General features: G+C 41.2%; 1 protein-coding gene across 1 annotated transcript in view; it reads right to left on the bottom strand.

Moving 5' to 3' along the window:
* The window catches only part of PAQR8 (progestin and adipoQ receptor family member 8), a 45,249-nt gene that overhangs the window by 5,331 nt on the left and 19,125 nt on the right, over positions 1 to 20,793 (bottom strand). The gene's annotated exons all lie outside the window — the stretch shown is intronic.

Here is a 20,793-nt window from a genome sequence, read left to right as displayed (position 1 = left end):
TGTTGGTCAGGCTGGTCTGGAACGCCCGACCTCAGGTGATCCGCCCACCTCGGCCTCCCGAAGCTTTTTTTTGAAACAGGGTCTTGCTGTGTCGCCCAGCTGCGATGCAGTGGCGCAATCTTGGTTCACTGCAACTTCCGTCTCCCAGGTTCAAGCAATTCTCCTGCCTCAGCCTCCCAAGTAGCTGGCATTACAGGCGTGCACCACCACACCCAGCTAATTTTTGTATTTTTAGTAGAGATGGGGTTTCACCATGTTGGCCAGGCTGGTCTCGAACTTCTAACCTCAAATGATCTTCCCACCTCATCCTCCAAAACTGCTGGAATTACAGGCGTTAAGCCACCATGTCTGGCCTGTCCCAATATTCTATGTTTACTACACTCAGTGTGAGGCAAAGTTACATCTTGTAAAATGGAAATGTTAGCTACCTTAACATAATTTAGTGATATCAATGACTTAATGATTATCAAGATTTAATTATAAGTAAGGTAACCTTTAAAGGATATGGGCTTTTCTCGATATTAAAATGTAATAAACAGGCTTTAATAGCATGAAATATCATATTGAAGTATAAGAATTACAAATATTGATATAGCTAATGATAGACTGTATTTCTTTAGCACCTACCTAATCTTAAACTATCCACTAATTTCACCGGTACTTTGAAAATATGAGGTGAGCAACTGACTAAGCCTCATATTTAAGACAGGCAAATTGACTCATTAGGTTGGTAAAGAACAATGCACATTCTAGGATATCCTAACAGTTAAAATTAACATGTGACCTAAATTTAACATAAAATCTAATTGCAAAGACTGTTGTTCATTTTTTAAATTATGCTCTGAAAAGCAAGTAGTTTTAGATTTGCTTCTCTTGGGTAATTAAAACTGTACTCGGTGAATTTCAGGCTTCAGAAATGCTTAACTTACACTTGTATTTCTCGGTGACAGACGAATACAGCAATTATTTCATAAAATATTTCATAAAAACTGCTGCAAAATTTCATCTGAAGTTGCTAGGTAAAGAAATAGATTTTGATCATTTCTAGTTACCTTATGTAATTATGTTTCCCAAGCTTTTTTCTTCAGAAAAATTTAATATCTGATTTATCTAAATGGAGCACATACAGCAAGCACATACAGCAAGTACTGGAGCACATACAGCAAGTACTGTTCAAGGTGCTTACTAATTTTAGCAAAGAAAATGTAATTCCTACTCATATGTCTCAATCAATATTGGAAGAGAAAAAATACCTAATCAGGTAAAAAAAGTGTAGGGCATGAAAATTAATAAAATGTAAAGAAGTTCAGGGAGACCTGGAGTCAAGCTCCAGTTTTGCCACTTACTGGGGTGACCTTGGGCAGTTATAGAATTCTCTCAGCCTCAGTTTCTTCATAATTCTATATATTATATGGGTTGTGTGATAGTTAAATGAGAGGGTCTAAAAAATGAAGTGCTTAGCACTCTGCCCAGCCCAAGGTAAGTGCGTAGTAAATGTGAAATATTGCTGTCATTTTTATTGCTATGAGCTGGGCTCTGTGCTAGGTACTAGGTACTAGGGATACAAAGACTGGTAAGATACACTTCCTGCCTTCAAAGAGATCAAAGTTTACTGGGGAGACAGACATGTAGGGGAATCAACACAAAAATGTGCAATAAGTGCTCCATTAGAGACAAACACTAGTTCACGGAGGTCTCAGCAAACAACTAAAACAGGGAAAGGATGGGGGTATAGCCCTCTTGAAGTGACCCTGAACTGAATCTTGAAGGAAAAATCAGAATTCCTGAGAAAAGATAAAGGCGGAAGAGACTTCTAGGCAGAGAGCAAGGTCAAAGAACTTCTGCCAAGATATGGGCTTGGAAAGCTTGGAGTATCTGAAGTCATTGTAGTTTGCAGTTATGACATTGGTGCCAGAGAGACCTGAACTCACATCCTGAGCCCCACCATCAACAAGCTGCATGAATCCAGCCTGAGCTTTGTTATCTGTGGAGTAAATGACAGAGAAGCTGCCTTACAGGGCTGAAAAAGAACTATATGACATAATGGCTGTAAAGTGTTTAACAAAGTGCTTGGTTCCAAGTCTGCATAATTACTTGCCATTATTATGACCATCACTGATATGAGATGCAGGAATCATTCATGAGTTCAGGGCCTAATGTCCCCTCCATACCTTGAACCTATTTCTATGGCAGCCCCTGTAACCCTGTATTGAGGCATTCATTTAGCCAGCACCCATCAGACAGTGGTCTTCTACCAGGAATGGGCTATGAACGCAAGCTCAATGTAGGAATTAAAGACACCAAGAGAAGTGTATTAAGGATTACAGTCAGCCAGAAAGAGAAACACAGAAAGAGGGAGTGTGGGAGAGAGAAAGAAAATGCTAATTAGAATATACCTGAATTCATTTGAAAACAAAAAGAAAAGAAAAAGCTAAGTGGCGCTTCTGCTATCAGCCAGCAGAGGGATCCGAGTGCCTGAGGGTTCAGTTCTGGATGGAAGTTTCTCCAACTGACCTTGGTGGACGAACTACAGGAATGGGCCTGGGATGTGGGATAACTTCTCAAGTTGCCCTGTTGCTGTTAGCAATATATAATCTGGGGGTGCTGGGCTTGTTGGAGTTCTGGGGAATTAAAGTGCTCTATTCTTTAGATATAGTCTTCTACTACCTCTTGTGAAGTAGAGAGCAAACCAGATGAAATTACCAGTCTGATTTTATGGCTGGGAGAAATCAAGGTGAGTCACTGGGTATAACCCCAGTGACTATAGAAGAAGGAATCCCCAAGATGCTCCCAGTATCCCTGTCTGCATGCTGTCTAAAATCAAGGCTATTTCTCTCATCTTTGGGAACCCAAACCAATCAGACGATTCCTGCATCCAGAGTTAAATAATATATAACCACACAATTCCTACTAATCTTCATATCCTTAAAATAGCGTATCCATCACATAGCAGGTTCTTATAAACTGACAACTCAACTGAATTTCTAAAGACTAAAACTTTGGGTTTTAGTAGTTTAGCGATTGGAAGAGAGCACAATTCAGACCTGGGAACTAACTGGCATCTGTCTGTTCTAAGGGAGAAAGGATGGAACATGATACTGCCTTATTATTGGTCTGCAGAAGACCATGACTGCAGAGCTCTGACAGTTCCTTCTAGTTCTCATATCACCAGCCTCCCTCATGACTTTATGTTGACAAGTTATTTTCTGGAAATTATTTCTACTTCACTCTTTCAGAAAATAAACTAGGAAGAGATTTATAGAACTAAGAAGCAGAGAGATACAAGTCCAAAAGGATATTAACTTTAACTTCAAAAGAAAAGGTGCACAAGGGGAGAGAAATTGGCAGAATCATCATTTCCCTTACAAATGAGATCTTTAAAATGCAGCCACAGAGATCTCAGGGTCTTCTTAATAACTCCACCCCCTGGAGTGTGTAACCCAATAGCCACAAAGGAACCTGAGAGTCCAGGGATACAACCACCATGGGCTCTAACTCAGAATATGATTCCTTACCTCTCAGGAATGAGAGGGTTGCAAAGATCTGTCCTCTGAGGGTAAAAAGGGCTTAAATTTCCCAGCCAGGGGCAGTGGCTCACGCCTGTAATCCCAGCACTTTGGGAGGCTGAGGTGGGTGGACTGCTTGAACTCAGGAGTTCGGGACCACCCTGACCAACATGTTGAAACACCATCTCTACTAAAAATACAAAAATTAGCTGGGCATGGTGGCCGGTGCCTGTAATCCCAGCTACTAGGGAGGCTGAGGCAGGAGAATCACTTGAGTGATTCTCCTCTCAGGAGGAGGTTGCAGTGAGCCGAGATTGTGCCACTGCACTCCAGCCTGGGTGACAAAGCGAGACTTCATCTCAAAAACAACAACAACAAGAAAGGACTTAAATTTCCCTTTGGTAGTGCAAGGTCATGAAAAATTCTAAGGTCAGGCGTGGTGGCTCACACCTGTAATCCCAGCACTTTGGGAGGCTGAGGTGGGCAGATCACCTGAGGTCAGAAGTTCGAGACCAGCCTGGCCAATATAGTGAAACCCCGTCTCTACTAAAAATACAAAAAATTAGCTGGGTATGTTAGCAGGCTCCTGTAATCCCAACTACTCAGAAGGCTGAGGCAGGAGAATCACTTGAACCGGAGAGGTGGAGGTTGCAGTGAGCCAAGATCACGCCATTGCACTCCAGCGTGGGCAACAAGAGTGAAACTCTGCCTCAAAAAAAAAAAAAAAAAGAAAGAAAGAAAAGAAAAATTCTAAACTTGTGGTCAGAAACAGGGTTTGGGTTGTTTTCTTTTTTTCCCCCTCTCTGTCATTTCCTTAGCAACCACCTCTTCCCCTGCCATGAAATTCTCCCTTTGAGAGCAGCTAACACAGCTACAAAAATGGTACCATGAGTTATAATTCTTTTATCATCATTAACTTCAGAAACCACTGTCACGTGGGGTCTGCCCCCCTCCCTCTTAGGCCTCACTTTCACCAAGCAGGTATGGGCAATGCTTCCATGATTCAAAGGACCAGCTGTAAAATTTGAGCCCGTTTTGGAGGAAACCACATATTGTCATCATGATGTTGAAGCCTCCCAGCCTTCCCAGGTGGCTGCACTGAGTAAGAGCCCCTCCCTCACTTCTGGCCTCTGTTCCCACACCCTCCTACCTAACCTGATGTGACTATCAGCTGACCAAGATTCTACCTTAGAACAATCTCCTTTGCACAGGGTTCACTCCAACTCCTGGACAGCTGAAATTTAAATCTTCCTCAAGAATTTTTATTAACTGGATAATCTCAAGTCTTGTAATTTTGATCAACCAGAAATCTTTTTCAGAGCAAGGATTATCTATTCAACACTATTCCAGGCTACAAAGGCCGCAGAGGAAGAATACAATAAGACCCTTTACCTCAAGAAGCTTAGAAGAGTCAAACTTCATGAATCAACAGCCAACACCACCAGATGACACACATAAACAAGTATAAACTAGAGCGAAATACAAATAGATCTATAGAAGAGAACACACTCGGAGTATCCTGGGGCAACACTGGGGGGACGTGGGCTTGTGTTAGCCCTAGAAGGCTGGATAGAGCTCAGACAAGTGAGAATTGGGGCATTCTAGCAAAGAGGCAAAATAAGAGCATAGGAATGGTATGACTTCCTGGTAGGTCTGTGAGCAGAGGGGCTACTGGGGAGTAATGAGGAAGGGAGTGGGCTAGGTGCAGTGGAATTAGTGAAAGTTTAGGTTTGGTGTTACAGAGGAAATGGGAGTCATTTCTCTCCCGTGAAACTATTACCCTGTTTTAATGCTTATCTCCCCTGAGCTCTGCAAGGATTCCCAATGCTAACCAATGCCTCCTCTCTTGGCTTAAGTAACAATGACACTACCCTCTCTGGCCCCACCTTGGCTTTCTTCTCCCACCATCCCTGTCAATTGTGGTATCTGCCCCCTTTTCACCATCCACAGTGCCTCTCAGACAGGTACTTCTCCCAGGCCCTTAGCTTCAGCTACACCTGTGTCCGCTGATTTCCAAATTTGCCTCCAACCAGATCTTTTCTGAGGTTTGAATTCAAATACCCAACTGCTCTAGATGTGTCCAAAAGAATGTCCCCCATGGGCACTTCAGACTCATCTCCAGACATTTCCTTCAACCCAGACTTGACTCGTCCCCTACATCTAATCAGAATCGAGGTTTGCTGATTTTATCTCAACATTTCTGGAATCCATTTGCCCTTTCCACTTCTACTGCTCTCCCTTAATTTAGGTCTTCAAAATTAACTTATGTTAATGATGACAATAGCAGTCTCATAACTGACCTTTCATCATCAATAATGGCTCTCCTAACTCACATCCCCAACCCTCACTTCATTCTCCAAATCACTTCAGGGCAACAGTTTAAAAATGGAAATCTGATTATCATTCCCTCCTCAAAATTCTTCAACAGCTCACCATTGTTTGTTTACAATACAAATTCTAAGCCCTAATTATTCAAACAGATCCTTTCTCTGTTTTCCTTCCTATTCCAGCCTCCTCTCCCAGAGCCCATACCTCTAAGGCCAATTTGTTGGCCCAGATCTTAATACTCTTAATACTGGGAGTTCTTGACACTCTATCTCCCATGCATGCAAACTCAGTACCCTCTAGCCCAGCAATTCTGGCTCATTTTCAACACTCTACCTAGAAGTCGGCTCCACCAGGAAGCTTTTCTTAACTCCCAGACTGGCTTAGGGCTCTCTCCAGCCTTCATTAGACTCTGGCCTTGCCTCTCCCAGTTTGCTTCATTCATGGAGCTGGGTTCGTTTGTTTACTCCACTTACTTTCCCATTAGCCAACCAGCTCCTTTAAAAGCAGGGACTGTTAGGTGCAGAAGTCCCCATGTTGAAAATAGTATCTGGCACATAGAAGACACCTTATAATTATTTACTGAGTGAACAGTTCTTTAGGCCCAGGCTCATGGCACCAATTTCTTTCTCTTCTGCAAAGGTGAAGGAAAAAAGAAGTAATGGTTTGGGAGTCAGGAAGTCTGGCTGTTAGTATTTGCTCTACTCAGGTGTGTGGCTATGCCTAAGACAATCAATTACTCAGTGTCATTGTCCTCATAAAAAAGGGTGGGTGGGTGGGAGGAGGTGATTTCCTGTCTATCCACTTTTTAGGAAGAAAACAGAATGAATAATAACAAAATGGTCAGTAATGGAATAGTACTTTCAAGAGGCAAAACATGCACATAAAGTCCTAGTAATATTTCAAATAAAGAGCCCACTGAAGGATATAACTTAGTAAAAATAAATCTATGCACACGTATTTTCTACCTTATAATTGATTTTAATGCAATTTTTTAAAATCAAAAAGGAATATTATTTGTTTGGTAACACTTCTGGGAATCATCATAATACTGCCTCCCTGGGTCAAGTCTGGGCTGAAAGACATGTTTGAAAATGTTGAGTTTGAAGTGCCCATGGAGGACATTCATTTGGACACATCTAGAGCAGTGGGATATTTGAACTCCCCTATCTCCTTTAAGGATTTTTAATTTGAGTCAGATTATAATGGAATTGGAATTAAAAGTTCTATTTACTGAGTATATGTACCATGAATTCACTTAATGTTTATAAGAAAGTGTTTAAAAATGTTGAATAATGCCTTGCATTATGTAGGGATCTAATCTCTTTTTTTTTTTTTTTTTTTGAGACGAAGTCTCGCTGTGTCGCCCAGGCTGGAGTGCAATGGCGCGATCTTGGCTCACTGCAACCTCTGCTTCCCGGGTTCAAGCAATTCTCCTGTCTCAGCCTCCCAAGTAGCTGGGACTAAACTGCAGGTGCATGCCACTATGCCCAGCAAATTTTTTGAATTTTTAGTAGAGACAGGGTTTTACCATATTAGTCAGGCTGGTCTCAAACTCCTGACCTCAGGTGATCCACCCACCTCAGCCTCCCAAAGTGTTGGTATTACAGGCGTCAGTCACTGTGCCTGGCCGGGATCTAATCTTAAGATTTATCTTAGAAGTGCCTTTCAAATTTTTTTTTAATGGAAAGAGAAAAATGGGGTAAAAATCCCAAGTTCATGGTTAAAAATTTGACATTTTAGCCAAAAATTGTGCATTTAGGTGTTCTTTTTAAAAGTAAATCACAGAACTAAGCTAAATACAGATGTTCCTTGACATATGATGGGTTATAGCCCAGTAAACCCATTGTTAAGTTGAAAACGTCTTAAGCTGAAAATGCATTTAATGCACCTAATCTACTGAACCTAACCACTCTTAGCCTACACTACCTTAAATGTGCTCAGAACACACACATTAGCCTACAGGTGGGGAAAGTCATCTGGCAACAGAGGACACTGTAGGGTATTGGTTGTTTTGAGATCACATGGCTGACTGGGAGCTGCAGGTTACTGCTGCTGCCCAGAATTGCTAGAGTATTTCACCACCTATCACTAGCCTTGGAAAAAATCAAAACCCCAAATGCAAAGTATGGTTTCTATTGAATGTGTATCACTTTCACAACATCCTAAGTTGGGAATCATCTGTATTCTTAAGGTTTGGTTTTGTTTTCATAGTTCTGACTGATGGAAACTACCTAAAATGCATTTCCTTTTCAGTAACTTTCAATAAAACAATGAAATTACACGTTTTTGGTGATAGTTGTTATCTCCTGAAAACACAGTAAAAATACATCAAGTACCCATAAGAGACCATTTAACTTTCAGAGAGGAACTATATCGATAAGCAGAGCAGCACCTGGGCATGTCTCCTATCACCTGAGAAACAGGTGTAACCGTGTCACTGCACTCACTGCTCCTGGCCATCTCCTCCATCTGCTGGGTTCCCTCTCACTGGCCCCTGTCTGAATTTGAGTCCTTATTATCTCTCACAGGAACCTCTGTAGGATACAGGAGGCCTTCCTGGTCCCTACCTGTGCGTCTTTTTAACTGTCCCCAAAGCATCTCCCACTCTGACACTTTGTGTTCCAGTTATTCTGCCATCCTCTCAGGACTTTGTGCTTCTATGCATGCCTGGAATGCCCACACCACTGATGTCCACTGGCCAACTCCTACTCATGCTTCATGTCCCATCTCAAATGGTCCCTGTGAAGGCTTCCCCTCAGGTGCTCCTTCACCTAACTGCCACTGCACTTATAGTCCTTCATTATAGGACTTTCCTTACTGTATGCCTACATGGTTTGCATTATGTCTCTCTGACCACTAAACTGCAAGATCCTTTGAGGGCTGAGAATATTTTTATCATTAGCGTTGTGCCTATCACATTGATATTCCAAGAAATCACTGAATGAACAAATGAATGAATGAATGGAATGAAAGTGTCCAAATCGACCAGGTACAGTGGCTCACACCTGTAATCCCAGCACTTTGGGAAGCTGAACGGGGAGGATAGCTTGAGCCCAGGAGTTCAAGACCAGCCTTGGCAACACAGCAAGACTCTATCTCTAAATTTAAAAATTAGCCAGGCATGGTGGCACACACCTGTAGTCCCAATTACTCAGGATGCTGAGGTGGGAGGATCACTTGAGCCCAGGAGGTTGAGGCTACAGTGAGCCATGGTTATGCCACTGCACTTCAGCCTGGACAACAGAGCAAGACGCCATCTCAAAAAAAAAAAAAAAAAAAAAGAGAGAGACAAAGTGTCAGAATAATAGTATCAAACACTTATATGATGTTTAGCACACACCAGACAGTGTTTTGGGTGCTTTGAAAATATTAACTTATTTAAACTTCCCAACAATACCTGACACCAGTACTATTATTCCCATTTCACAGATAAGGAAACAGTCACAGAGAGATTACATAATTTGTCCAAGGCTGCACAGTATGTGATAGATCCAGGAGGTAACTAAGCAGTTGACTCTAAAATCTGCGTTCTTAACAACTATGCCTCAAAAAATGCCCTCTATGACTAAACCCCAACATTTTTTGATATACAACTTCAAATATGCTGCTGCAATACTGCTTTGCTTCATTAACAAAGATAACTTGCAGTTGGCCTTACAAAAACAATCAGTACTGCAAAGTTTCTCAGATCTTTGACACTGAGTTTACTTGTAAATCAGATTCCAATACTCCCTAAGAGAATAAAATGTGACTTCCACAAAATCTGAGTGGAATCTATCAAATAATCCAAATAGGTCTATTAGCCCAGATAAATATGATCATAAATCTGATGGGCCTCTTTCATATTAAAGAGACACATGGTTTGTTGTGGCTAGCTTTACAGAACTGGTGTAGTGAGACATTCCAATCATAAACCTGAGGTCATTTATCAGCCTACTAGTGGAAAGCACAATGACAATGAGATCACTAAATCTGCTATGCATATAGCAAGCTACCTAAAAAGCCTTTCCCAAATTAACAAAGTGGGGAATTAAAGAAAAGCTCCATATTTGGGAAACTGGCATTGTTTGGTACTGAAGACATTTTATCTGGATGACAAATAGAAGCACTCCAAAGCAGTAGTGTTTCCTGACCTATTACAAGGATGCTATGTGAATCTACCACAAACTTGGAATAGCTGATTCCCTGGAAAGAACACTAGGCAAGAAATTAGAAGTCCCAATGTTTAGTTCTAGCTCTATCACTATGTGACACTTTTTTTTTTTTTTTTTTTTTTTTTTTTTTTTTGAGATGGAGTCTCGCTCTGTCACCCAGGCTGGAATGCAGTGGCGCGATCTTGCCTCATTGTAACCTCCGCCTCCTGGGTTCAAGCAATTCTCCCGCCTCAGCCTCCTGAGTAGTTGGGACTAAGGGCACACACTGCCACACCCAGCTAATTTTTTTTGTATTTTAGTAGAGACAGGGTTTCACCGTGTTGCCCAGGCTGGTCTCGAACTCCTGAGCTCAGGCAATCTGCCCGTCTAGGCCTCCCAAAGTGCTCTAAGTGATTTTTAAGCAAATTATTCAACCTCTCTATGCCTTGGTGCCCTTGTCCTTAAGATGGGGGTGTAATCTATATAAGCTCTAATACTGTAAAATTCTGTAATTCATCTGGGCTATGTTTTGCTTTGTACTGAACATCAAGCAGCATGCTGAAATCACCAACAAACAGATCCTGTGACATCACTTCATGTCACTGTGTGTGGAACTCACACAGATGGTAGGAAAGTGACCTGCTGGTTGTTGGATAGAGGACAAATGAGCAGCAATTCCTATCAAAGGCAAAAGAAATGCTTCCAGAATTCACAGAAGCCCAGCTTCACACATCACTGCATAACTATAAATGGCTGCAAAGGAATAGCAGCCAAAATGACAACTTGGTGTCCATTTATAAGGACTGGAACTGTGCTTTAAGCAGCCTTTGAGCCAGAGGTGGAGTTGGAAACAGTCTCACATGCCTCCGGATCTCCATAGTCATTAAGTGAGAGAACTCTGGGCTCATACTGATCTTTATAGCTACATCTTCCAAGGAGCATATCACTATTTGTAAAGTCATATTTGAAATAATGGCACTACCAGTGCAATCCTGTTATTAGCAGAGATCATTTGAACATCGATTCAGATTCACCAATGGTCAGTGCATATTTCCTCCCTATATTTAACAAAACCTAACAAACAGAATCTCGACATCCAAAAATGGAGTATTTGATTGTGTAAATTAAGATAAATCTATACAATAGAATACTATGCACTTATTAAAATAACTAGCATATTTACATTTATTGTTATACAAAGATACACATGATATGTGTGCTCCATTGGTTTTTCACTGTAGTCTCCACTGCACTTAGAAAAGTGATGGACTAGCACATTGTACATTCTCAAAAAAGATTTCTTGAATGAATAAATGAGTCAAAGACATGTAAAGGAAAAAACAAATTTAAAGTATGTGTTCCGCCCAGCCCTATTTTTGTAATCATACAAACATGGTACAGATGAAGTATGGAAGTGCATATAATCAAAACAATACAGCTATTACCATGAAGGGATTGTGGGGAATTTTACTTTTCTTCTGGAAATACTATCATTATCGTACTTTTTAACAACAAACATTTACTACTTTTGTAATTGGAAAGCAAAAGTTAGTACTACTCTGCAAATAGGAATATTTGACATAAATATGCAAAAATTGGTAAAACCTAAGTTGGTAAAATATTAAGACCCTCCCCAAGAAACACCCCAGCATTATAAAGGAATACACCCATACTTGCATTTTTCTGTGAGCTCAACTAGTTAGCATACCAAATTAATTATTACGAGTAACCTAACTATACTTGCCATAGGGTAAGCTATTGGTCATGGGGGGTTTAAAGGGAAAAAAATATGTAACATCTACTGTTAATGCAGCAAAGATGTTCTCTTACACTGGAAAAGCCAGTATACACAATATTGTCAAAAGACTTTCCCCACAGCACACAAACTCAAACGGCATTAATACGTGAGTCACTTCCTGACCATGTGGGTTTGTGGTACGGCTGAACCGTGCCTATAAAAAAAAAGTAAGGTACACGTTTTTGCCACAGATCTGGCAGCAAGATGTGTCCTTCTGGGCTCAGTGAGCTCTCCACTTATGAATCTTTTCCTCTGTGGTGCCGTATAATATTCCTAAGAGGAGAAAGAAAAGACAGCCTTAATTTGTTGCTGTGCCCTGGGAAAGATGAGCAGAGCAAATTTCCTCTGAGTGCCTTTTTCTCTTTAACTAGAAACCTCTAGCTAGAATTTCTGTCTGTTCTGTCACTTCCTATACTTTCCACATCTCAGCTAATCTCACTTGAGAAAGTACTGGTTTCAAAATGCATCATTACAGACAGAGAATGCACCTGCCACATGGAATAAATAGTATCTGTGTTTAATCTGTCGAGTGGGAGAAGTCAGAGGAGCTGGGAACAATTTACTGGGAGAACACACTGAGCAGTCTCCGGGCAATCAACAGTTCAGGTGTGAAGATCATGTTCTTCTGAGGCTTCTTGTTTGAGTAAAGGTAAACTTTGCTGTCTGAAACTCCCACTAATTAAAGCCTAGGGACAGGTGTCTCCCTGGACTTTCTACGTGAGTGTAACTATCGGCTTCGTTAGGTGTGGTTTGGCTTCAGTCAGGCAACCTCTCAACTAGATCTAGCTTCTCACCGGCAGGAAGCTTCATCACTGATCTGCAAACCAGCTGGGACCTGGGCCAACCCGGGTGAACGTGAAGAGAGCTGCTCATTTCCACTGGCAGGAAATCAATCTTGGAAATGCCCTTTCCATAGCAGAAAATCAGATAACAAATCGAGCTAGAGTTTGGAGCACCATATAAAGAAAGCTGTGTTCCCTAGCAATTAAACATTAACTCTTCTGCAGTGACAACAGTACACTCTCCTGGTGGTTCTAAGACCCAGCATTTTTATTTGCTATAAAGAGTCAAGCAAGTCACTTTATTCTTCATTTCTCCTTAGATATCTCCAAGGCCTTAGTTCAATTCCAAATCACCATAAAGCCTTCTCCAGGCCATCTTGATTCCTCCCCCACCCCCAACACTTATCTATCTATTCCACATATTTTGGTAAGTAGAACATCAGGCTTGCCCATTACTTCACTACTGTGTGTGTAGAGAGCCTTCTCTCTTCTGCTTATTGAATTGCAAGCCTCTGGAGACAGGAACACTGGCTTACCTATGCTTTATTTCTATCAGCAAACAGTCAGAGGAAAGATGTCCCCAGAATGTGTCAATAGATCATTGTTCAAAAACAAAGTGAATGACTATCCTTTGCCTGCTTCTAAAGGTAAAAACCAGTGAGATCTAAGATAACAAAAATGTGGGTTTTCAAAAGAAAACACCATTTGAGTTGGATCTTATTTATTTGTGTGGTTCATCCACTTGCTAGGTATCCGCACCAATATTTAAATTGCTGGCTGAATTTCTAACCATCAGCTTGTTTTTGGTCTATCATCTCCTACCATTTGTCATTTTTATGACCAAGAATGCCTAAGCAAAGATTTAGGAAAAGGAGGGGCCAGGCAGAGAAACATAATGTAAAATAACACTGGAGCACTGTTAGAACTCGTTTTTATTCTTGTTGCATACAAAAGGCAGAACAGACTGTCCTGATTGCCTGAACAAGCCACACACTTGACATCGCCAATGTTATTGTAGCCTGCTGTGCCTGGCAAAACCCACTTCTCTCTCAAATTCAGGCTCAGATATAACCCCTCCCCTGTGAAGCTTAGCGACAGCCTGAAGTAGAACTCATCATGTCTTATTAAGCCCTCTGTCTTTGTCCATTCAGGGTGCTGTAAGGAAATATCATAGACTAGGTGGCTTATAAACAACAGAAATCTATTTTTCACAGTTTCTAGAGGCTGCAAAAGTCCAAGATGAAGGCACCAGCAGATTTGGTGTCCAGTGAGGGCCCACTTCTGGTTCAACCATGACTGTCTTCTTGTTATGTCCTCACATGGCAGAAGAGGCAAGGGAGCTCTCCTGAGTTTCTTTTATAAAGGCAGTAATACCATTCATCTAGGCATTCATCTAGGTCAGTGGTCCCCAACCTTTTCAGCACCAGGGACCAATTTCATGGAAGACAATTTTTCCACGTATGGGGGCTGGGGGTTGAGGAGTATGGTTTCATGATGATTCAAGCCCATTACATTTATTGCTTTTTTTTTTTTTTTCCTGACACAGGGTCTTGCTCTGTTGCCCAGGCTGGAGTGCAGTGATGCCAACTCAGCTCACTGCAACCTCCACCTCCCAGGCTCAAGCCATTCTTGTGCCTCAGCCACCCAAGTAGCTGGGATTACAGGCATGCACCACCACACCTAGCTGATTTTTGTATTTTTAGTAGAGATGGGGTTTCACCATGTTGGCCAGGCTGGTCTCAAACTCCTGACCTCAAGTGACCCGCCCACCTTGGCTTCCCAAGGTGCTGGGATTACAGGCATGAGCTACTGGATCCAGCCTATTTCTATTATTTTTACATTATAATATATAAGGAAATAATTATACAACTCACCATAATGTAGAATCACTGGGAGCCCTCAGCTTGTTTTACTGCAACTAGACGGTCCCATCTGGGGTGATGGCAGACAGTAACAGATCATCAGGCATTAGATTTTCATAAGGAGAGTACAACCTAGATCCTTTGCATGTGCGGTTCACAATAGGATTGGCACTCCTATGAAAATCTAATGCTGCTGCTGATCTGACAGGAGGAACTCAGGCAGTAAAGCCAGCAAAGCGGAGCGGCTGTAAATACTGATGAAGCTTTGCTTACTCGCCCACTGATCACCTCCTGCTGTGCAGCTCAGTTCCTAACAGGCCACAGACAGGTACTGGGGGTTGGGGGATCCCTGATCTAGGTGATCACCTCCTAACAGCCCCACCTCCTAATATCCTTACATTAGGGGTTAGGATTTCAACATATTAATTTGGGGAGACACTTCAGTTTATAGCATCCTCTTAGCATTATGCTATAACTGGCTATACATGTGTCTTCCTTTATATTAAATTGTGAAATTCATTGGGTTGCATAAGGAAGTTATTCAAAATATTTTTTCAAAGATTTTAGCTTGTGTTACTTGATTGTGAGAATAACTGAGGTACACTGAATTTAAGTGACCTATTCAAAGCCCTAAACCAAATCAGCAATAATGTATGGGCAGACCCCAATAATTCTGACCCCTGTGTCCCAAGAGTCCAGCCAACTGACTGTGTCTTTGTGGAAGAACATCTATCAGCTGTGAATGAAAAGGAAGTATTAGATGAGAAGATAGTGCTTGTCCATCTCTGAGCTGCTGATGGACTAGGAATCCTGGCTCACTGTAGTGACCCAGGAGCACTATCCAGAGCCTTCTCTCCCAAGACATCCCATCAGGGCTCTTTCCTAAGGGCACCCCTGAAGACCCTGCTCCACTTCCCAATGTGGCCTTTTCTGTAATTAGAAGTAGTAATTCATAATCAGTTGCAGAGAAGTGAGCCAAGATTGTGCCACTGCACTGCAGCCTGGGTGACAGAGTGAGACTCCATCTCAAAAAAAAAAAAAAAAAAATTAGTTATTCCATAGAAGAGCTTCATTTGAAAAGTCAATCTACTCAGTTCAGATCAGTAATTGTAAACTATCACACAGCTACAGCTTTCATCTCCATGATATTACAATTACCTACCTGCCTAACCTGTAGTATCTACAAAGGTTGTGATTATTTATCACTCAGAATTACTTCATTTTAAAAAATTTTCAACTTTTCTTTTCTATTCAGGAGGTATATGTGCAGGTTTGTTACAAGAGTATATTGCATGATGCTGAGGTTTGCGGTACGACTGAGTCCATCATCCAGGTAGTGAGCATAGTACCCAACGGGTAGTTTTTCAACCTTGCCCCGGTCCCTCCTTCTCCCTTCTTGTAGTCCCGTGTCTATTTTTCCCTTCTCTATGTCCATGTATACCCAATGTTTAGCTCTTACTTATAAGTAAAAACATGTGGTATTTGGTTTTCTGTTTCTGCATTAATTCACTTAAGATAATGTTGCTGCAAATTCTGTTTTACAGCTCCACAGTATTCCATTATGTGTACATACCACAATTTCTTTATTCAATTCACTGTTGATGGGCACTGAGGTTCATTCTTAGGTTGATCTTTGCTATTTTTGAATAGTGCTGTGATGAACATATGAGTACATGTGTCTTTTTGGTAGAACAATTTGTTTTCCTTTGAGTACATACCCAGTAATGTGGTTGCTAGGTCAAATGGTAGTTGTGTTTGGTTCTCTGAGAAATCTCCAAACTGCTTTCTACAGTGGCTGAAATTAATTTACATTCCCACCAACACTGTATAAACGTTCCCTTTCCTCTGCAGCCTCACCAACACCTGTTATTTTTTTTTTTTACTTTAAATAATAGCCATTCTGACTGGTGTGAGATAGTATCTGGTTGTAGTTTTGATTTGCATTTCTCTAATGATTAGTGATGTTGAGCATTTTTTCATATGTTTTTGGCCACTTGTCTGTCTTCTTTTGAGAAGTGTCTGCTCATTTCCTTTGCCCACTTTTTAATTGAGTTGTTTTTTGCTTGGTGATTTAAAGTTCCTTATAGATGCTGGATATTAGACCCCTGCATAATGTATGAATATTTTCTCCCATTGTGTAGGTTGTCTGTTTCCTCTGTTGAAAGTTTCTTTTTTGAGACAGGGTCTCACTCTGTCACCTAGACTGGAGTGCAGTGGTGTGATCATGGCTCACTGTAGCCTCAACCTTTCCAGGCTCAGGTGATCCTCCCACTTCAGCCTCTCAAGTAGCTGGGACTACCTGCGCACACCAGATGCCCAGCTAATGTTTTGTATTTTTTTGTAGAGAGTGGGGTTTCACCATGTTGCCCAGGCTGGTCTCAAACTCCTGGGCTCAGGCAATCTACCCACCTTGCCCCACAAAGTGCTAGAATTCCAGACATACGCCATGGTGCATGGCCAATAGTTTTCCTTTTGCTTTGCAGAAGCTCTTTAGTTTAATTAGGTCTCACTTGTCAATTTTTTGTTTTTGTTGCAGATGCTTTTGAGGACTTAGTTATAAATCTTCCCCAAGGCCTATGTCGAGAAGGGTACTTCCTAGATTTTCTTGAAGGATGTTTATAGTTTGAGGTCTTACATTGTATTAGTCTATTTTCATGCTGCTGACAAAGACATACCTGAGACTAGGTAATTTATAAAGTAAAGAGGTTTAACTGACTCACAGTTCCACATGGCTGGAGAGGCCTCACAATCATGGCAGAAGACGATGGAAGAGCAAAGGGATGTCTTATATGGCAGCCAGTAGAGAGCGAATGAGAGGGGTTTCCCCTCTCAAGTGAAAGGGGTTTCCCCTAATAAAACCATGAGATCTTGTGAGACTTATTCACTACCACGAGAACAGTATGGGGGACACTGCCCCCATGATCCAATTGTCTCCCACCGGGTCCCTCCCACAACACGTAGGCATTATAGGAGCTACAATTCAAGATGAGATTTGGGTGGGGACACAGCGAAACCATATCATACATTTAAGTCTTTAATCCATTGTGAGTTAATTTTTGTATATGGTGATAGGTAGGAGACCAGTTTCATTCTTCTGCATATGGTTGGCCAGTTTTCCCAGCACCATTTATTGAATAGGATATCCTTTCCCCATTGTTTATTTTTGTCAACTTTATCAAAGATCAGTTGATTGTAGGTGTGCAGCTTTATTTCTGGGTTCTCTATTCCATTGGTCTGTGTGTCTTTTTTTGTACCAGTACCATGCTACTGTAGCCTTTTGGTTACTATAGCCTTGTAGTATTTTGAAGTTGGGTAATGTGATGCCTCTGGCTTTGTTCCTTTTGCTTAGGATTGCTTTCACTATTTAGGCTCTTTGTTTCCATATGAATTTCAGAATAGTATTTTTTTTCTAACTCAGAATTATTTTAGCTCCAAGATTTCAGGTTTGAAATTCCTCCTCCTTGATTACAACACTCCTAACTTCCACCTGTAATATTTCATCACACCTGCTAAAGATACTTTTTGGGTGTCTCATAACCTCTAGTCTCTCAACCCTTCTTCTCTCAGTGCACCCATTGCATTTGGACTCACTGCCATCCCAATACAAACCCAACCCAGTGCTAGCCATTTCACTCTGCCCTAACCAGCACTCCTCACCCTCCACCCGCCACACCTTTGCTAGGTCTGCCTGCCTGGCCCCACCTTGATTACACCTTTCATTTTTTCCCTCACCAGGTACTGTGTACTGCTATAGAAAGCCATAGTACATTGTGAAACCATTATGCATTCCTTTTAACCTCAGCCATGGCTTCACTACGTACATGTAGATGTCCCCATCAGCACCTTAAACATTGTGTTTAAAACCAAATTTCTCCTGATATACATAGTTGTTATTGATGTAACCAATCTCTCAGGCATCAAGCCTTGAAATCAAGAGTGAAATTTGTCTCATTTCCCTCCCGCTTCCCTGAAACCCCAGTCATCAAATCCATATTATCTGTATTATTTTTAATCACAGCAAATGCAAAACCTGTCCCTTTTTTTCACTCCCCCTGCAGACCCATATCCTGTTCCAGTTACACTAATGGTGATAACCTCCTGACTGATTTTGGATCATCCAATCTCTGGCCTCAGTTCCATCTTTTTTGATTTAGCTAAAGTTTAGCTAACATAACATGCCCCAAAGCCACCAGTGGGCCTTTCTTCTTTGCCAACTAAAGCTTACATTCCTGAGCCTGACCGTCAAAACCTTCCAGGACCTAGCCTTTATCTGCATCTGTAAGCATCAACCACTGCTTGATATCATGCAGAATAAAAGAGCAAATATTAACATGTTAGAGTACATCCAGTATATTAAGGATAAGTACTGTCATGGAATTCCTGGTTTCTAAAATAAAATGTATTTCTTGCCAAGGGTCATGTTAAAGTTTGAGAATCACTGTTCTATACCATTTGCTATTCCTAAACCTGAACTGTGACTTTCTCCTTCATTTTTATATTATGAAATATTTCAAGTACGTAGAAGAGTGTAGAGAATAACGTAACATTTATCACATGTTAACGTGATGTCTACTTTAGATCTTAAAATAGATATGTACATAGTATATGTGTTTATATGTGTCTATAAATATATTAGTGTATCTATCTGTTTGTCCTCTTCTCTCTAAAGCAGATACAATTACCTGCGCATAGTGGCTCACACCAATAATCCCAACACTTTGGGAGGCTGATCACTTGAACCCAGGAGTTTGAGACCAGCCTGGGCAACATAGGGAGATCCTGTTTCTACAAAATAACTTTTAGAAAATTAGCTGAGCATGGTAGTATGTGCCTGTGGCCCCAGCTAAGGGGGAGGACTGCTTGCTCCTGGGAGATTGAGGCTGCAGTGAGCCATGATAGTGACACCGCATTCTAGCCTGGGTGACAGAGTGAGACCCTGTCTTAAAAAAAAATGGATTCAACTGAAACGTAGCTTCCTATGTCTACCCATTCCCTTCCCACCCTCCCCACTGGCAGTCTCTATACATTGTGGGTGGTTTTCATTCCCACTGTTTTCACATGAAAACATTATGAAATTATAGTTATATCTACATATAATGATACAATAAAACCACATGAAATTTATAAATAAGTTTTTTTGTATATTTTTAACCTTGATACAAATTTCGTACCTAACATTCTTCTTTCATTTAATCTACGTTTGTGTTTTTCCACATTAGTTGCTATTCTCTAGTTGACTCATTTTCTTTGCTGACTACTTCCACTGTGTGAATATACCACAATTCTTTAGTTCATCCTCCTGTGGATGGACATGGAGGTTGTTTCTAGTGATTTGCTCTGACACGCTAGGCTGCAGTCTAGTCTTGCCCATGTCTTCTTGGATATGTATATGACTAGAAGGGGATTCCTTTATAGACTTTTGCCCAGGTTGTTCCCTTTACCTGGAATAGCTTCCTGTCAGAAAACCTTATCTGTCCCTGAAGGCACCTCTCACATGCCAATTCTTCCATGCCTTCCAACTCACCTGGTCAAAGCAATGTCTTCTTCCATCCATTCTCCTGCATCCTCCAGTTTGTATCACTTAAATGATGCTACCATATACAACCTTGTCCTGTAGTTACCTGAGTATTCCCAAGTAGGCCATAAGTTTCTTATGGGCAAGTATTGTGTTGTATGGTACCTCCCTGCTTAGACCCTAGCACAGATGTTTGCCAGAGTGGCCCCTCAACAAACATCTGTTGAATCCACTAAACTCTCCTTTTGCTACCAAGTACTGCTATCATTATCTAATGATATATATCTTATGACAATAATATACACCTAATGGCTGCTACATTCTCATGTGTTATTATTTATGTATTTTCATGGGGCTCTCTAATGTATGTGGGAGAAACTAAATGTTTAGGGTATACCCTGAGCTCAACAACCAGCTGAAGCTAAATGCCCATAGAGAGCTGTGTATGCATAAAGATAAAGGAAAATATTTCTCCTCCTTTCTTGTTAAATCACCCAAAATATTACATTTATGCCAGTAATTTTATAAGAATTGTGTTCAGAACTAAAAGAAATCAAACATTGGGTGGATAAGAATGTTAACAAAAATTGGAGTAGGGGGCAATTTCTGAGATTGGTGCTGTGCTTTTTTTCTTTTCTTTTGAGATAAGATCTCACCCAGGCTAGAGTGCAGTGGCACAATCATAGCTCACTACAGTCTCAACCTCTGGGCTCAAGCTATTCTCCCACCTCAGCCTCCTGAGTAGTTGAGACTACAGGCACTTACCACCACAGGCACTTACCACCACACCTGACTAATTTTTGTACTTTTTGTAGAGCTGGGGTTTCACCATGTTGACCAGGCTGATCTTGAACTCCTGGGCTCAATCA

This window comes from Pan paniscus, chromosome 5 (assembly GCF_029289425.2).
Source record: "Pan paniscus chromosome 5, NHGRI_mPanPan1-v2.0_pri, whole genome shotgun sequence".
NCBI classification, from domain to species: Eukaryota; Metazoa; Chordata; class Mammalia; order Primates; family Hominidae; genus Pan; species Pan paniscus.
This window is presented reverse-complemented; position numbering and strand designations above follow the sequence as displayed.